We start from the raw sequence: 6,817 nt of genomic DNA, 5'->3' as shown, positions 1-6,817 counted from the left end.
ACACATGTTGAAAACAATGAAAGCAATGATGGAAACAATGAAGGAAATTGCTAATAAAGTGGAAAATAACCAAAAGGAAATTCAAAAACAGAATCAAATAAGAGATGAACGATATGAAGAATATAAAAAGGATATAGCAGAGCTGAAGGAAATGAAACAGTCAATCAGGGAACTTAAAGATGCAATGGAAAGTATCAGCAACAGGTTAGACCATGCAGAAGAAAGAATTTCAGAGGTAGAAGACAAAGTTTTTGAGATAACTCAGATAGTAAAAGAGGCAAAAAAGAAGAGAGAGAAAGCAGAACGTTCACTGTGAGAATTATGGGACTTTAGGAAGTGTTCCAACATACGAGTTATAGGAATTCCAGAGGGGAAGAAGAATGCCCCAGAGGAATGGAAGCCATACTAGAGAATATTATAAAAGAAAATTTCCCAAATATCACCAAAGATTCTGACACACTGCTTTCAGAGGGCTATCAGACCCCAGGTCACCTCAACTCTAACCGAGCTTCTCCAAGACACATTGTGATGAACCTGTCCAAAGTCAAGACAAAAGAAAAGATTCTGCAAGCTGCCAGGAGTAAGCGCCAGTTGACCTACAGGGGCAAATCCATCAATTGACCACCGACTTCTCTAATGAAACTTTTCAAGCAGGAAGACAATGGTCATCTACCTTTAATCTACTTAAACAGAACAATTTCCAGCCCAGAATTCTGTACCCTGCTAAGCTAAGCTTCAAAATTGACGGAGAAATCAACTCATTTACGGATATACAAACATTGAGGAAATTCGCCACAACAAGACCAGCTCTACAGGAAATACTTCAACCTGTTCTGCACACGGACCACCACAATGGATCAGCAGCAAAGTAAGAACTCAGAAATTAAAGGACAGAACCTAACCTCCACACTGATGCAAAAGATATAACTAAGCAATGGACTCTCACAAAATAAGACGAATAGAATACTACCACACTTATCAATTATCTCAATAAATGTTAATGGCTTGAATTCCCCACTGAAGAGACATAGATTGGTTGACTGGATTAAAAAACACAAGCCATCCATTTGCTGTCTGCAAGAAACACACCTGGCTTCAAAAGACAAATTAAAGCTCCGAGTCAAGGGTTGGAAAACAATTTTTCAGGCAAATGGAATTCAGAAGAAAAGAGGAGTTGCAATCTTATTTTCACATACATGTGGATTTAAAGCAACTAAAGTAAAAAAAGACAAAGATGGTCACTTTATATTGGTCAAGGAAAAAGTACAACAAGAAGACATTTCAATTCTAAATATCTATGCACCCAATTTAAATGCTCCCAGATTCTTGAAACAGACCTTACTCAGTCTGAGCAATATGATATCTGATAGTACCATAATAACAGAGGACTTTAACACTCCTCTTACAGAGCTGGACAGATCCTCTAAACAGAAATTAAACAAGGATATAAGAGATTTAAATGAGACCCTAGAACAACTGTGCTTGATAGACGCATATAGAACACTCCATCCCAAAGATAAAGAATATACATTCTTCTCATCACCCCATGGAACATTCTCCAAAATTGATCATATCCTGGGACACAAAACAAATATCAACAGAATCAAAAGAATTGAAATTTTACCTTGTATCTTCTCAGACCATAAGGCACTAAAGGTGGAACTCAACTCTAACAAAAATGCTCGACCCCACCCAAAGGCATGCAAATTAAACAATCTTCTGTTGAATAACAGATGGGTGCAGGAAGAAATGAAACAGGAAATCATTAACTTCCTTGAGCATAACAACAATGAAGACACAAGCTACCAAAACATGTGGGATACTGCAAAAGCAGTTTTGAGAGGAAAATTCATCGCTTTAGATGCCTACATTCGAAAAACAGAAAGAAAGCACATCAACGATCTCACAAGAGATCTTATGGAATTGGAAAAAGAAGAACAATCTAAGCCTAAACTCAGTAGAAGAAAAGAAATATCCAAAATCAAATCAGAGATCAATGAAATTGAAAACAAAAGAATCATTCAGAAAATTAATGAAAGAAGAAGTTGATTTTTTGAAAACATAAATAAAATAGATAAACCATTGGCCAGACTAACGAGGAATAGAAAAGTAAAATCTCTAGTAACCTCAATCAGAAAGGATAAAGGGGAAATAACAACTGATCCCACAGAGATACAAGAGATCATCTCTGAATACTACCAGAAACTCTATGCCCAGAAATTGGACATTGTGAAGGAAATGGATCAATATTTGGAATCACACCCTCTCCCTAGACTCAGCCAGGAAGAAATAGAGCTCCTGAACAGACCAATTTCAAGCACTGAGATCAAAGAAACAATAAAAAAGCTTCCAACCAAAAAATGCCCTGGTCCAGATGGCTTCACTCCAGAATTCTATCAAACCTTCAAGGAAGAGCTTATTCCTGTACTGCAGAAATTATTCCAAAAAATTGAGGAAGAAGGAATCTTCCCCAACACATTCTATGAAGCAAACATCACCCTGATACCAAAACCAGGAAAAGACCCAAACAAAAAGGAGAATTTCAGACCAATCTCACTCATGAATATAGACTCAAAAATTCTCAACAAAATCCTACCCAATAGATTACAGCTTATCATCAAAAAAGTCATTCATCATGATCAAGTAGGCTTCATCCCAGGGATGCAAGGCTGGTTTAACATATGCAAGTCTATAAACGTTATCCACCATATTAACAGAGGCAAAAATAAAGATCACATGATCCTCTCAATAGATGCAGAAAAAGCATTTGATAAAATCCAGCATCCTTTTCTTATTAGAACACTGAAGAGTATAGGCATAGGTGGCACATTTCTAAAACTGATTGAAGCTATCTATGACAAACCCACAGCCAATATTTTACTGAATGGAGTAAAACTGAAAGCTTTTCCTCTTAGAACTAGAACCAGACAAGGTTGTCCTCTGTCACCTTTACTATTCAACGTAGTGCTGGAAGTTCTAGCCAATACAATTAGGCAAGACAAGGAAATCAAGGGAATCCAAATGGGAGCAGAGGAGGTCAAACTCTCCCTCTTTGCTGACGACATGATCTTATACTTAGAGAACCCCAAAGACTCAACCACAAGACTCCTAGAAGTCATCAAAAAATACAGTAATGTTTCAGGATATAAAATCAATGTCCACAAGTCAGTAGCCTTTGTGTACACCAATAACAGTCAAGATGAGAAGCTAATTAAGGACACAACTCCCTTCACCATAGTTTCAAAGAAAATGAAATACCTAGGAATATACCTAACGAAGGAGGTGAAGGACCTCTATAAAGAAAACTATGAAATCCTCAGAAAGGAAATCGCAGAGGATATTAACAAATGGAAGAACATACCATGCTCATGGATGGGAAGAATCAACATTGTTAAAATATCTATACTTCCCAAAGCAATCTACCTATTCAATGCCATTCCTATCAAAATACCAACATCGTACTTTCAATTTGGAAAAAATGATTCTGTATTTTGTATGGAACCGGAGAAAACCCCGTATAGCTAAGGCAGTTCTCTGTAACAAAAATAAAGCTGGGGGCATCAGCATACCAGATTTTAGTCTGTACTACAAAGCCATAGTGCTCAAGACAGCATGGTACTGGCACAAAAACAGAGACATAGACACTTGGAATCGAATTGAAAACTAGGAAGTGAAATTAACATTTTACAACCACCTAATCTTTGATAAACCAAACAAGAACATACCTTGGGGGAAAGACTCCGTATTCAATAAATGGTGTTGGGAGAACTGGATGTCTACATGTAAAAGACTGAAACTGGACCCACACCTTTCCCCACTCACAAAAACTGATTCAAGATGGATAAAGGACTTAAATTTAAGGCATGAAACGATAAAAATCCTCCAAGAAAGCATAGGAAAAACACTGGAAGATATTGGCCTGGGGAAAGACTTCATGAAGAAGACTGCCATGGCAATTGCAACAACAACAAAAATAAATAAATGGGACTTCATTAAACTGAAAAGCTTCTGTACAGCTAAGGAGACAATAACCAAAGCAAAGAGACAACCTACACAATGGGAAAGGATATTTGCATATTTTCAATCAGACAAAAGCTTGATAACTAGGATCTATAAAGAACTCAAATTAATCCACATGAAAAAAGCCAACAATCCCATATATCAATGGGCAAGAGACATGAATAGAACCTTCTCTAAAGAAGACAGACGAATTGCTAACAAACATATGAAAAAATGTTCATCATCCCTATCTATTAGAGAAATGCAAATCCAAACCACCGTGAAATACCATCTAACTCTAGTGAGAATGGCCCATGTCACAAAGTCTCAAAACTGCAGATGCTGGCGTGGATGTGGAGAGAAGGGAACACTTTTACACTGCTGGTGGGACTGCAAACTAGTACAGCCTTTCTGGAAGGAAGTATGGAGAAACCTCAAAGCACTCAAGCTAGACATCCCATTTGATCCTGCAATCCCAGAAGGAAAGAAATCCTTTTATCATAAGGACACTTGTACTAGACTGTTTATTGCAGCTCAATTTACAATCGCCAAAATATGGAAACAGCCTAAATGCCCACCAACCCAGGAATGGATTAACAAGCTGTGGTATATGTATACCATGGAATACTATTCAGCCATTAAAAAAAATGGAGACTTTACATCCTTCGTATTAACCTGGATGGACGTGGAAGACATTATTCTTAGTAAAGCATCACAAGAATTGAGAAGCATGAATCTTATGTACTCAATTTTGATATGAGGACAATTAATGACAATTATGGTTATGGTGGGGGAACAGAAAGAGGGAAGGAGGGAGGTGGGTGGGGCCTTGGTCTGTGTTACACTTTATGGGGGCAAAACATGATTGCAAGAGGGACTTTACCTAACAATTGCAATCAGTGTAAACTGGCTTATTGTTCCCTCAATGAATCCCCAACAATAAAAAAAAATAAATAAATAAATAAATATTAATATGTACTAGAAAATGTGCTAAGTCCCCGGGAACCCAGAGGTAGAGAGAAACAGACATGGCTGCTTCCTTCATGGAAATTAGGTGTCCTATTTTTAATTTGCTATTAAATGCGTGGGGATTCCTAATGGATTTTAAGCACACACATAATATGCAGCTCTTCGTATACGTATCTTTCTTGCCCTCATTTAGTCTCTGCTGTAACTTCTGTGCCTCATTTTTATCCAGAAACTATTCAAGCTGCTCAAGGCTCATTTTCATGAAACAAGAAAAAAGATAAAAAGGGGAAAGGGCAGAGTCAAAAAATAAAAAGAAAGAAAGCAAAGTGTTCCCATCAATTCCCTGTAACTTTCTCTTCTGGATTTATAAATGTTATTTTACACTTTCAGTGTTGGCGTTAAGATAACCCTGTGTGTTATTTTAGGAGTTGTGTTCAGATGCAGGACTAGAGGTGCTGTTAGATGGACACTGCCTTTAACTGCCGACTTCTGGTGATTCCTTTAGGTATGAAGTAGTACAGAAATGTGCGTTTTTTTCTCCCATATCTGGTACCGTCTTCGGAGTAAGCCATCCGTCCTGCAACAAAATTTCAAGCTACTCTTCCTGAATACAATAACTGCTGGATATATATAATAAGTAAGAAATTATAGGCACCTATTGTCTGTTAGGTCATCATGCGCCACCCACACCCCCCCATCATCAATAAACCTCCCAGTGCCTAGAAGATTGCATGGTAAGATCAAGTAAAGATCATCATACTCAATGATCTTTACAAAAATGATGGATGAGTAGATCTAGTGTTCATCTATAAACAACTACCCAAGCATCATGTCTATCCTTTTGTCTGCTTCCCTGTCTTGTTTGTGTTCTAAGATTCATAGTGTACAAATTAGGCTATTAACTGGATTCTTGTCCCTGTGCTTGTTGTTTTGTTTTTGTTGTTTGTTCTCTGTGAAGTCTCTGTATTCTGCTGGGATTCCATTTGATTTCTTACCCTATTTGTTTATCTTCTGGTGATATCCCCTGTCAACCCATCAGCAATTGACCCATATAAATGGTGCATTATCTCATAGGTACAACATGCAAAGTTAAATCAGGAGAGTGAAGCACAGAGAATGTTATTTGTTCACCACGGGGTGCTGCTGATTGACTCGAGTCTCTTCTCCAATCAAGATTTATTGGAAGTAGTCTCATCAAAGACATTTATCTAGCAACATGATCCCACAGAACCTAAGTGGGATCTACACCCTGCTGTCTTCGAGACATACAGCAGGGGGCATCCCTGCATAACAGCCCTGCAGCTACAAAGGGGCATTAAAGGGTACCTCCTCCCAGAGGAAAGAAAACATCTAATGAACACTGATAATAATGGGAAACAGACTTAAATTAAAAATAGGTCAGGTTGGCAATACTCTGACTGCCTTGAATCAAAGCAGAAATAACTAAAATGGGTTTTCGTCTACAAATTATGTATGTGGTTCTTTACTTCATGCTCTTAGTAGTAAGGATTATTTTCTTCTGAATATAATCATTTCTAAATACCAAAAAATTCATAAATGTATTTGTTTCTAGCAGAAAAAAATTTTTTTAAACTCTGAATTAGAAAAAGGTAAGAAATAAAGAACCCTGCTCTTTTAAAGGTTTTCCATTGTCTTTATTTTCCATACCCACAAAATCTGAGTCAAAAACCTTAACTTATTTTATCTGTAATGATTTCAGTATGTACCTCCAAGTGTTTAGAACTCTGTTTCAAAATTGTAGCATCTAAATAAAGTTAATAATTCTCTTAACATTATCAAATATCCTTTCCATGTTCACATTTGTAAATTATCTTATAAGAACTGTGCA

Source organism: Nycticebus coucang, chromosome 15, assembly GCF_027406575.1.
Source record: "Nycticebus coucang isolate mNycCou1 chromosome 15, mNycCou1.pri, whole genome shotgun sequence".
NCBI classification, from domain to species: domain Eukaryota; kingdom Metazoa; phylum Chordata; class Mammalia; order Primates; family Lorisidae; genus Nycticebus; species Nycticebus coucang.
This window is presented reverse-complemented; position numbering follows the sequence as displayed.